Here is a 13,337-nt window from a genome sequence, read left to right as displayed (position 1 = left end):
AGTTCAGATATGTTTGTGTTTATGTACAACAGAACTGATTCTTCTCTTGTTTTATATAGAGATGTGCTGGGACACTCATGTTTTTGATTTTGGTTATGACAAAACTACCCTCAAAGTTTCAGTTAAGATTCGGATTTGTTTTGGATTTCTTGAAAATTTATAGAAACAGCTAAAATCATGCAATTTGGACCTATTTTTGTTCCTAGAGTATTATTAACATCAAACACTTTAATTTCCAGTAATATCCAGTCAATTTTGACCACACTCTCCTGTGCGAAATGGCACCTAAAATCAAGAGAGAGGGACTTAGAAGTGATCCAAAACCCAAGGCTCTGATTTTAAATCTGAGTGCTAATCGGAGGGACTCAGAACCCCTAAAGGGATCCAAGCTCACAAACGTTTTGACTCAAATACCCTAAATTTAGGTATGTAAGTTCAGATTTCTAAAAAAAAAATTAATCGTACATCTCTCATTTTAAATGATTAATGGACTCCTGATACATTTTGGCTTGAAATAAGAGCTTCCGTTACAGTACAGTATATAGTCTTTCCTCAATTTCTGATTCAAAGTGTACAATCGCTGCTGTGACAGGTCATGTTTACTGGCGGCTCCTCTGAGTGTTCATCCACCTCATCAGAACAAGGGATGAGATAAATAGAGGAGCCGACAACAATATCATATCTTCCAACAGTTGGACGTCATCAGCATAGCCATGAGTGGGGAGATCAGGGCATTCATTTGAGTAACATTGATGTGAACTGAGGGCAACTGTAAACGTTTTTTATAGGACACCAAATTTGTCTGAGCCAGCTCTGGAAATCTTGGACACCAATTGACCCTTTTCATTATCCTGTAAATGCCCAATTTCTTCTTCAGCATCAGTGATCATTATATGCACTGATGTGGCTGTATTGGAGGTGACATTACGACATCACAGATGGTACATGACCATTCTGGAAACTTGCTTTTTAGCCTGCCATTCTAGTACATGTAAGAGCATTAATTAATCAGATGTGTTTTTCAAATGTTTACAATATAATAAAATAATAACTATTTTATGTTTCTTCATTTTATATTTAGAATGGCTGGGAAAAATGGTACGATCATCACAGAGATTATCCTTCTTGGGCTCACCAATGATCCTATGTTACAAATCATCCTTTTTATTATTTTCTTTTTTATCTACACGGTTCTCGTTTTGGGAAACGTCCTTATTATTTTGATAACAATTACAGATAGCAACCTTCAGTACCCGATGTATTTTTAAATTTGCAGTCTCTCCTCTCTGGATATCTGTTTGTCAACATCGGCCTTGCCTAGGTTGATGAGGGACCTTTTAGCTGCCAAAAAAACCTTTTCATTTGCTGAATGAGCTACACAAATCTATACGTCATTGAGTATAGGCGAGTCAGAATGTATTTTGATAGCTGTAATGGCTTATGATCGATATGTAGCTATATGCTACCCATTGCATTACACAACAATTATCCACAGGTCGGTGTGCATCAGGTTAGCCACAGGTCCATGGATTTGTGGATTTATGATAACAATTCCAAGTTTGGTTTTTGCTTGTAATTTGGATCTTTGTGGACATAATGTAATGAATCATTTTGGGTGTGAAATTCCAGAACTGCTGTCATTAGCATGTGGCGATGTTTCAGCAATGGAGCTTACGAACCACGTTATTGGAACAACAATGTTAGTATTACCAGTTACTTTTATCCTTACAACTTATTTTAGAATAATCAGAGCTATTTTAAGACTTGCTTCTGTTGCAGCATGGAAAAAAAACTTTCTCCACTTGTGGATCCCACATCATGGTTGTAACATTATTTTATGGCTCAGCAATGGTTTCATATTTGAAGCCAAAATCCTCCTTTTCTTCAAATGAAAACAAAATACTGGCTCTACTTTACAGCACAGTTGCACCAACGCTGAATCCTGTCATTTATACACTTAGAAATAAGGAAGTCAAAAAAGCCCTGTGGAAGCTTACCAGGAAAGCAATGTTTCTATAAATATTCATGTGTTATTTTGTTGAAAGTATAAAAGAACCATATTTACTATTACATTGATGTGTTTTATTTGTAGCATTCTTTGCTACAATGTGAATGTGAATTAGATTCAGCAGGGATGGTGAAAGGTCACTAGACGCCCCACATGCCCTGACTCCTGGGTTTCTCTCTCCCACACTCCCAGTTGAGATTTGGCCAACTCAATATATATAAGTAGTACACTAGAGACCAAAATTGTGGAAACCTTTTGGAAAATGTGTGTTTTTAGGGTCTAATTGCGTATAACTGCATGATTTTTGAAGAAAATCCTATGAAGGTATATATCACTGAACAGATAATTGTATACACAACATAATGCAGTTTACCGCAATTAATTATCTTTATTAAATAAAAAGTTATTGCTAAATAAAGATAGAGAGACTTTGTTATGTAGAGAGAGGGAATTTCTTCAACTCAAAACTGACCAATAGGAGTGAGCTAATCAGGACTGACCAATAGGAGTGTGAGCTAATCAGGTGTTGCGATGCCATAAAATGGATCCAATAAGGTGTTAGCATAAATAAGCTAACATTTGTTACTACCAGAATGAACAGTAAAACATTATTTTTTAGTTGTTTGATTATCAGTAAGTTGGTCGCTGTTTTTATGTTTTGGCTTTTGTTTTGTTTTTTGTTTTGTTTTTTGTTTTTGCATAACTTATTTAGTATGACAAGCAAAATAAAAAAGTTGCCCAGTCACCTATAAAGAGATACAAAATAATAACTTTATGTGAAGAAGGTAACACTTACAATGAAATTATAAGAAAAGTAAGTAACCAAAGGATGAATTTTGAAACTGTGGAATAAGTATCAACAGACTCCGTCTATTCAAAACCAAACTGGTAAAGGTAGGAAAATATCCACAACACCGAGCTGGGGTAGAAGAATGAAAACACTGTGCTTGAGTGACAGAAGAAAATTGCCTGAGGCAATTCAAACTGATATACATGAATGTGGCGAAAACACCAGTGCCAGGACTGTTTGACACAGACTTTAATATTGTGGATTAAACTCCAGAATTCCAAGAAAAAAGTCACTTTTATCTCTCAAACAAAGACAGAAAAGATTAGAATGGGCTAAAAGACATATTAATTGGTCAGAAGAATAATGGACCAGTGTCACCTGGAGTGACAAAACCAGAATTTCCATATTTGGTAGTGATGGCATGAAATATGTCCGCAGAATAATTGGAGAAGATTTGCTACCTGAGTACGCAACACCTACTGTGAAGCATCCAGTTAGTGTTGTGCTGTGGGAATGTATGAGCAAAAGGTGTGGGACGAATTTGTGTGATCAATGACACTTTAAATAGCAGCACTTTAGATATATGTACTACAGTGGGGTGTGGGGCAGTTGAGGGGGATCATAACATACGCAGAGCAGTGGGTAAGCAGAGGGTGCATAAATGATGTGTGCATGCACACAGCATCTATTCACAGAGCAGAGAGAGCCTGGGGCAGTCCAGCATAACGTAGAGTGCTGGGCATGCCTCCTTAGTTATGAAAATTGGAGAAACATGAGATTTGCCCCTTATCCCTAGGCTCCACCTCTTTTCTGACATGGGCGTGCTTTTGGCACGTCAAAGGTCCCGACCCACTGGCCACCAGTGTTGGGAGGGATGTAATTGCAGCAAAAGTCTTCCCACCAAAGTACTAATGAATATTGTGTGAAACGAAAAAATATACTTTCACACAGTTCAGTACAGATAACTGTTTTAAAAATGTAAAATGTTGTTATAAAGTTCATTGTATTATGTTGTAAATTAAATTGCCATTGCAATGATGTGTTCTTTTTGGTATAATATTAAAATATATATATTTATGGGCAGCACGGATGGTGTAATGGTTAGCATTACTGCCTCACAGCACTAAGGTCATGGGCTCAATTCCCATCAAGGCCCTAACTGTGTGGAGTTTGTATATTCTACCCGTACTTGCGTGGGTTTCCTCCCACAATCCCCAAAAATATACTGGCAGGTTAATTGGCTTCTGACAAAAATGTACCCTAGTATGAATGTGTGTGCATATAAATGTGCTAGGGAATATAGATTGTAAGCTCCACTGGGGCAGGGACTGATGTGAATTGCCAAATACTCTCTGTAAAGTGCTGCGGAAAATGTATGTGCTATATAAACAACTGGTAATAAATAATAATAATATTAACTGGTATTAATATATTAGTGCTATAAGCTGTTAAACTTCAAAAATGCACATTTTCCAAAAGGTTTCCACAATTTTGGCCACTAGTGTATTTACAGTAAGTACTTCTACAAATTTGCTGCCATCATATTTTCTTATGTTTTCTTCCAAGTGAGGCACCAGTATGGCTGCACTAATTTCCCACTCAGAACTCCTCCATGTGTATCTGACTGCTACAGCTCTCACTCTGCCCTGTCTGTCACTTTGTGATACAGCATATCTCCAGTCATCTACCAGACAGGTTCAAAGCCATCACAATGGTAGATCCTGAACTTTACCTGGGCACAACATAACTGAAGACAGTGGTTTCCAAACTTTTTGAATCACGGCGCCCTAGAATATCAGAATTTTTTTCATGGCACCCCTAGCCCAAAAATTTCTTATTGAGAAATTTAAAAAGAAATATTACATTAAGTAGATCGCGTTTATATGTCATCCTTAGGGTCAGTTGTGTGGTGAGGGACAAGATTTGCTTCTGTTTGGCCACATATTTTATGTCTGGCAGCCACCAGCACTGGTTTTGCCTATTATATTGACCATGAATAATTTGAATTGGTCCTGGACCTACAATTCAGGGCACCCCTGCAAGTGTCCCGAGGCACCCCAGGGAGCCACGGTACACAGTTTGGGAACCTCTGCCCTAAGAGCTTGGCTTAGATAGGACATTACTTTCATCGCTGACTCAACCATTGGTGGTCTCCTGCAGCATTGGGTCATTCCCAATTTAAATCTCTAGCTCCTACTGTTCCACTTATTTATTTGTTATCATTAATTAAAAGTTATATACAGCACACACATTGCTAATACTGATTTACAAACATTTATTAATCAGAAGTTACTTATATAGCACATACATGTTCCATAGCGCTTTACAGAGAATATTTGAGAACATTTGTCTATTCACATTTTGACCCTTCCCCAGTGAAGATTACAATCTTTATTCCCTATCACATCTGTCTACAAAAATATACACTTGGGTTAATTTTTGTCAGCAGTCAATTAACCTGCCAGTATATAGTATTTTTGGAATGTGGGAGTACATAGAGAATAGCCATACTGATATAAGGCAAAATAGATCATACTTCACATTTTGAATTTGATACGTCCTGCCACTGATAGCAGGCATAGAGGCATTTGGCAATGCCATATACATGTACAATTGTGATTGAAATTGAAAAGGACAGCTCTTCCGATAAAAGCTGTCCTTTGTGATGACATGACTTACAGGTATATGACCTGGGATTCCTTCTGCACATGCTTACGTCATGGGCGGAAACTGGTGGGGATCCTAATAGATCCCTCTCATGGAATCATGTGGAAAGAAGCCCATAGTCTTCTATTAGTCAATAACTTGCCTATCAGGAACAGGCTCCAGAAAGCATGGAAGTTTGGAGAGAACATACAAACTCCAAACAGTTAGTGCCTTAGGGCAGTATCCTATTGCCATTGCTAATTTAATGCATGGCAAAAATAGGCTTTTCAGCCCAATGGTAATTATGGGCTACCCAATTATAGCCAGTTTTTACCATGCGGTAAATGACTCGTTTTCAGGGAATAACATATGGGATCTGGAATAACTTCCCAGACCCATGTGTTATTGCAGAAATACAGGTCTCCAGGGGCTGCATAACAGGGATTCTGCTTAGCATAATCCCAAATAATTGGATAGCCCCCGGGGGATCAATTTACAGCAACTAGTAGGATACCCCCCTTTATGAGAATCAGACCCAGAACCTCAGAGACATTAATGCTTTCCACTGCATAACTATGTTGCCCCACTTATTCCATATATCTTCCTTTATGAGATATCAATAAATAGTGCTTACACTATGGTGTGTTAATTATGTATTTATTTGTTTCTTTACAATTTAAAGGTGTTTTGTAATGTTTCTAAAATGCTAGATGTGCTTTCACTAGAAAATTCTGCATGTAGGACAATTTTATAATTCATGTTCTCGCATGCTGTCATTATAATAAAATAAGCTCCTGAAATTTAGTAGCATGTTCTTTAGATGCTGTTACCTGTAGTTTTATGGTAATGTACAGTAATGTTTTCTAAGACACATTGCGCTTTCCATTGACTACCAAAGGCAGCAAATAATAGTCCAAATGTATATTTTTCTGTGTCAAAAACAATACTGCATTGGGAATAATACTTTATAGAAATTTAAGGAACACATAAGACTCAGATACATATTAATTTGCTACTTTGAAACGTACAGTAACCTCTTATAATAATAATAATAATAATAATAATTGTTGAACAAACAGAAAATAACCCAAACTTTTTTATTATATTGTGTCTGATGACAAATCTTGTTGTTATAGGATGGAATCCTCCAAATATGTATACCCTTCATAAAGTAAAAAATAGGTTTATGCTGATCAGTATTTTTTATCATAACAAATTATAAATAATACATTTCCTTCAAGATAATAAACAAACTTCAATAAATCACCTTCTGTATCAAGGTCACTACCTCAGTATTCACACACTAGCGTACAACCATCCAACCTATGTATTGCATGTATTTTATGTTCTAAATATAATATATACTGTACTTATATACTGCTGGTTTTACATTGACATTGCACATGAGTTTGTGATGTCCAGGATGGTCTCTTTCAGATTATGTTATAAAGTCAAGGACTGACAAAAGGAGAGAGCTGTATACTTCTCTATTGGTTATAGTTATGATAATTGCCAAATATTTTAAACCTTAAAATGCGATAAAGAGAATGATAAAGAGTAATAAAAGCAGCAGCCAATCAGCTTCCTAACTGCCATGTTAAAGGATGTGTTTGAAAAAAACCCAGTTAGGAGCTGTTTGGCTGGTACTTTATCACTATTTATCTGTCTTCACTGTATCACTATTTAAGGCTTAATACATTTGGGCCAATATAGTAGAGATGGGCAGACTGATTTTGCTGAAATCCGAACACACACAAAATTTAGGGTCCCGAGTTGATCCAAGTCTCAGCTCGGGTCATCTCGGCAAGTTCAGATCTTGGATCAAAAAGATGACTCTTGTGTGGTTTGAATAACATGTAAATTCCTCACTCATGCTTTCAGGTGCCATTTCACACAGGAAATGACCGGAAATTAATATTATTGATGTTAATAAAACAGGTCCAAATGGGTAATCTTCATTATTATCCCACTGAGATCAACTCCATCTTTTCCGATTACTACACCTGTCTTTATAATTCCCCCAACTTTATCTCCCCATCACCTGCCCCGACCATACCCGTGTCGGATTATCTTGCTTCCTGTTCTCTGCCCCAGATTGACCAATATACCTCTACTGCACTATGCCGCCCTATAACCATCGAGGAGGTCTCTTATGCTTTCAAGCTCCAGAAGCCCTCTAAAGCCCCGGGACCGGATGGTCTCCCCTTCTCATACTACAAGACTTTTGAGAGCTCTCTCATACCTCATAAAACTTTTAATAAAGTCTTAGATGGCAGCTTTTTTTCTCCCAGAAACCACCAAAGCCCTTATAACAGTTATTCCCAAACCTGGTAAGGATCATCAACTGGTATCCAACTATCGACCAATTTCCCTCCTAAACACAGATCTTAAACTTTTTGCAAAAATCCTTGCCCTACGGCTAAACCCTCTCCTTCCCTCCCTCATCCACCCGGATCAGGTGGGCTTTGTCCCTTCTCGACAGGCCTTGGATAATACCAGACGAACAGTTAACTTAATTCACCATTCTAACATCATTAAACTCCCTTCCTTACTCCTGGCCTTAGACGCAGAGAAGGCCTTTGATAGGGTCTCCTGGTTCTTCCTGAATCACACTCTTCGAAGGTTTGGCTTTCAAGGAAAAATGCTCCAGGCCATCCAAGCGCTCTATCATAATCCATCTACATCTGTCCTGGCGGATGGGATTCTCTCAAGTCTGTTTACCATCTCAAATGGAACACGGCAGGGGTGTCCTCTCTTGTTGCTCATTTTTGCCCTAGTTATTGAACCCCTTGTTTGCCATATCCTCCTCAATCCTTATATTATGGGCATATCTATATGAGACTCCTGCTACAAAATCTCCCTTTTCGCTTACGATGTCCTCCTCACCCTTACTAATCCCTTAATTTCCCTCCCCAACCTTTTCAAAGAACTATCTCTCTATGGCCATCTCTCAGGATATAAGAACAACCATGACAAATCAGAGGCCCTTCCTTTACACATTCCAGCTTCATCCCTTGAACTTCTCAAGCTCAATTTTCCTTTCACGTGGCGACAGGGCTCCATTAAATATCTTGGGATTTCTCTGACCAAATCTTATGACTCCCTATATAAAGCTAATTACCCATCCCTATTCCGGGCGATTTAACAAGATATCCTTCAGTGGCAAAAACTCTTCTTATCCTGGATTGGCCGTATTAATGTTATTAAAATGACTGTTTTACCCAAACTTCTGTATCTCTTCCAGACCCATCCCATAGCAGTCCATCCTCGAGTTCTCGCGTCTCTTCAAACCTTATACTGCAAGTTTATATGGAACAACAAGAAACCCTTCCTCTGCAAGGAAATGCTTCATAAAGGTTCCACTCTTGGAGGCCTAGGCCTCCCGTTATAGTCCAAATACTATCACGCCTCCAAACTTAGTCAATTGGTGGCCTGGCACTTTCCAAGAGGCATGAAATGATGGGTCGATATGGAAAGTGACCTTGCTCGGATTGACTCTATCTCTCACCTTCCATGGCTCACCCGTCGACTCAGACCTAGAGGTGTTTTGTCGGTTCCCACTATTGCCCTTACTCTGTTGGTCTGGGATTCACTGGCCACTAAACTCTCTCTTTCTACCTACCCTTTGCCCCAAACTCCTTTGCGGTACCACCCCTCTTTTCCCCCTGGCTGCTCGCCTCTCATGGCCTCTACTTGGACAGTGGCAGGCATTACCCAATTTTGACATGTACTTTGCAAATCAGCGCCTCTGTCTTTTGCGGAGCTTCAGGAGAGGTACTCCCTTCCCAACTCTTATTTTTACCAGTATCTTCAAGTTCGGAACTTTGTCACTACGTCCATCAAGGAATCTTGTCCACTCTGTAGTTCGACAACGATGGAGCATCTTTGTATCTACCACCCTATGGATAAAGGCATTATCTCTCTGCTATATCACAACATTTTGTCCACAGGTTCTCAGACCCGGGCTGCTCATGAACTATCCTGGGAAACTGATTTGGGGATGACTCTGGAAGAGGTGACATGGGAAGCTATCCGCTTAAATGTCTCTAAATGCGCCATTAGTGTTTCCATTAAATAAAATTCTTGCAAAGTCTACATGAGATGGTACCTAGTACTGGAACGGCTGCACCAGATTTACCCCTCCACTTCTAAACTCTGCTGGCATCAGTGCGGAATGGTAGGTTCTTTCTATCACGTTTGGTGGACCTGTCCTCGGATTGCTCCTTTTTGGTCCCTGGTTCGAGCACTTATAGCCAACTGTCCTTCTCTCACTCCAGCGAAGTTGCTCCTGTGTGCCCCAGCCTGCCAGTTAGCCAGCTCGGACAACAAAATCATCCTCCATATAGCTTGTGCGGCTAAATTTAAAATTTTGAAAGCTTGTAAACAACCTTCCCCCCATCCCATCTTGAACTATTACACCGAATTTGGTATGTATCCAAAATGGAGTATCTCTCCAGCCTGCAGAACAACACAGTGGACAAGTTTCATGATACTTGGTCCGCATGGCATAGGCTCCACAATTCAACTCTCCCTGGCCTTACTTAACTCTTTTTTCCTAAATGTCCCCTCCCATTCAGTACTCTCTACACTTTACATAATCTTACAATCTGGCTCGCTCTTACCTCTAATCCCTTGCTTTTACCCTGATTCCCTCACCCCCTAGCCCTCCCTTCAATATTTCTTCCCCTTTACCCTATCTTCTCATTTCTTTTTCCTTTCTTCCCTGCATTTCCAAGAATTTGGATCTTACCTTTGGATCCTTACAAAGAATTAAGGTTCAAAAAGGGTTGAGATTGCCTAAAGGATTAAAAAAAGGGTCAGACTAGATGGGCCAAGTGGTTCTTATCTGCCGTCAAATTCTATGTTTCTGTTTCTATGTTACCTTTTGTTACTGATCCTATGTTTAGTTTATTCCCTTCTGACCCTCAGATTGCTTTTTTCACTCTCTCCCCTCTCTCACCCTTCCCTTTTCTGAAACCTTTTATAATTCCCCTAGTGCAGCCCACTGGCTGGGCTTCCCCGTGTTTGATTATTGTTATATGTTTTTTCTGATGCTTATTAGCTCACTTATTTTTTCATGTTTTGTTTTTCCTGTTGTGATTCCACTTATTCTGTTCTCTTTGGAATCCATATCCGTATATTGTTCGGTTTATTACAGCTCTTATTGGCTTTCACCATTTACATATGCTAATTGTTTCTTTTCAATAAAATAACATTTGTGATTTAAATAAAATAAAACTGGTCCAAATTACATGAATTTAGCTGTTTATAATTTTTTTTAAGAAATACAGATCTAGATGCAAAACCAAATCAAAACACTTGAGGAACAAAACCAAAGCACTACATCAATTTAAAAATTATGAATCCATGCAAGGTCTTTGGTAATCCATCTGAGGTGTGGTTTCATTATAACCAGTATTCTTTGTGTCTATTGTGACAGATCATGAATGGAGATTTGTCAGTTGCTTGAAAAACCATTAACTAGGACAACTTTTACTGATTCTTACAATGGGATATAATGGAGTTTACTTATGATCGCAGGAGGTGTGGGATGCTGGACAATCTTGAATGTTTTTTTGAAGAGGCAAACACTTTAAAGGCAAAACCCTCTGAGTTCATCCGGAATCCCACACCTCCGGCAATCTCGGCTACTATGTGGATAGTAATAGTATCTGTAAAAAGTCTACTGAGCAGGTGCAAAATTTGCTAATGTTCAATTTTGGTGATTCAAGGGATTTGGGATTCTGTTTCAATTTGATTTCTATTTGAGTTGGGTTGAACAGATTTACTAAAGCCCAAATCGAATGTCAAATCGATTATATTGGCAAATTCAATTCATATCCCAATAGAAATTGAATTTCTAAAAAAATTGATGTTTTCCCATAGAAAAACATGAAATCCCCTAATTTAGTAAGGTTCACTTTGAAATGGACCTTCAAATCGAACCTCAAATCTCCAAATGTTTATAATGCTCCTTGACTTTTGATTTTGGCTTCTAACCCAATTATAAAGATAGGAAAATTATAGTAATTACTTTTTACGTACCCCAAAACACATAGGGCATGGTTAAAGTAGCAAAAATGGATGTACAAGGCAATAGTATGATGTGCACCTACCTATATCATGCAAAACACCACCTGACTGGAAAAACTCTGGAAAAACATTCTGAGTACTATTTGCAGCTTCATGAGCTGAGTACTGCACAAATTTAGACTTTTAGGCAAAAAAATAATAAAATATGCAAAAGATAGCACCAGAGCACAATATTGGCAAATTTACAGCAAATAATGAAGGAATTACCAAAAAAACAAGAGTTAAGTAAGTGCCTAGTCAGATTCTGCTGATGATGCTTACATCCTCACCAACTCATCCCTGTCTGTCTTAAATCTTGTTTGACAAATTGCAGAGGGATGGTTGTTGTGTAAGATAGCAGTATGTGTTATTTTTTTACAAAATTTAGAGGCACATATAGCCACCCTATCCTTGTCAAAATGCATCTTTGTTTGAGTCCAATAATATTTTTTACAAATTGCTAATTTTTAAATCAATATTTGCAAAAATTGTCTCTTTGCTCAGCTTCCGTATACTGCATAAGTGTGCAAAAATTAATAAAAAATATATTTTATGTATAAAACAATGTAGAGAGTGTTTTTCCTTTATCTAGTTAACATGTGATACATTTGGACCAATAGGAAACAATGAGAGTGTTTTATTCAATTTTAAATTCTATTTGGCTGGAGATTTCAATGGGGATTTGAGGTTCAATTTAGGAAGGGATTTCATAGATTCAATTATAAAACCCTTCTAAACATGGATCAACATCGAATTTGATTTTAAAATAGAATGCAAAATCGATTTTTAGTGAATAAGGTAAAATTCTAAAAGTTTAGAAATACCAAATAGAATCGATTTCAGTCAATTTGGAAGATTCATAAAGCTACATCCAAAATCGAATTTTAGTAAATATACCCTCTGTAGCTCATATGTTAGATGTTTCTAACAGAGGTTACTCAGTAATTGGGCCTGATTCTGAGTCAGTCACAGCTGCAACTTTATGCTCTTCCCTTGTGTCCATCCTTGCACATGAATGCATACGGATTGAGGCTTACACTTCAAGCATCCTTAGATGCCACCATCTATTGCACCATCAAAACTTGCACAGTCCCATGCTAGGTGCAGGTTCTCCATCTATGGCCCCCAATGTGATCAATTAAGTGGCTGTGTGTGCAAACACTTCAGCGGTATACCCACAACACTTTCATAACAGACCCATAATACTGACCATATCTGTTCATCTTAATAGCTACCTCCCCCTCACCACTCACTCGTCACCCATGAAAGTGCAATACATTTTGAATACACTTCTGTGAGTGGTTTTCTGAAACTGCAACTGCAACTCCATACGAACACAATTGGGCTGCTTGTACAGTAAAAAATAATCACCCAACCTTGTCCTCTCACATCCCTGTCTATTAATCCTGAGTCTTGTTGTGTTACGTTGTTCCCAACACTGTGCTCAATCCTAAACTACAGCTGTGATAGTACAGAACTGAATAGAATAAACTACATATAGAGTTTAAAAATAGACTTTCATTTATTAAATAAATTCCCCCCAAAACTTTATTGCTTGAGGGTTTTATATTTACTAAGCTTTGGGTTATCAAACCCAGAGCTTCTGATAGTGTTTATCCCGGAAATTTAAAGGGTAAATCCTTTTTTTCAGACAAGTATACTGTAGCTAGTTAAATCACTACTTTTTTCAATTTTGGGCATAACCATGGTTGAAACGCCGGGTTTTAGAACCCAACTCTTAGTAACTTTTTACTGAAGAATTACTAAGTAAACAATATATTGCAGACTATTCCAACTGTTTTTACTGAAGTATTACTAGGT

Source organism: Pseudophryne corroboree, chromosome 7 (assembly GCF_028390025.1).
Source record: "Pseudophryne corroboree isolate aPseCor3 chromosome 7, aPseCor3.hap2, whole genome shotgun sequence".
NCBI lineage: Eukaryota > Metazoa > Chordata > Amphibia > Anura > Myobatrachidae > Pseudophryne > Pseudophryne corroboree.
The sequence above is the reverse complement of the archived record's forward strand: the minus strand, read 5'-3'. Positions refer to the sequence as shown.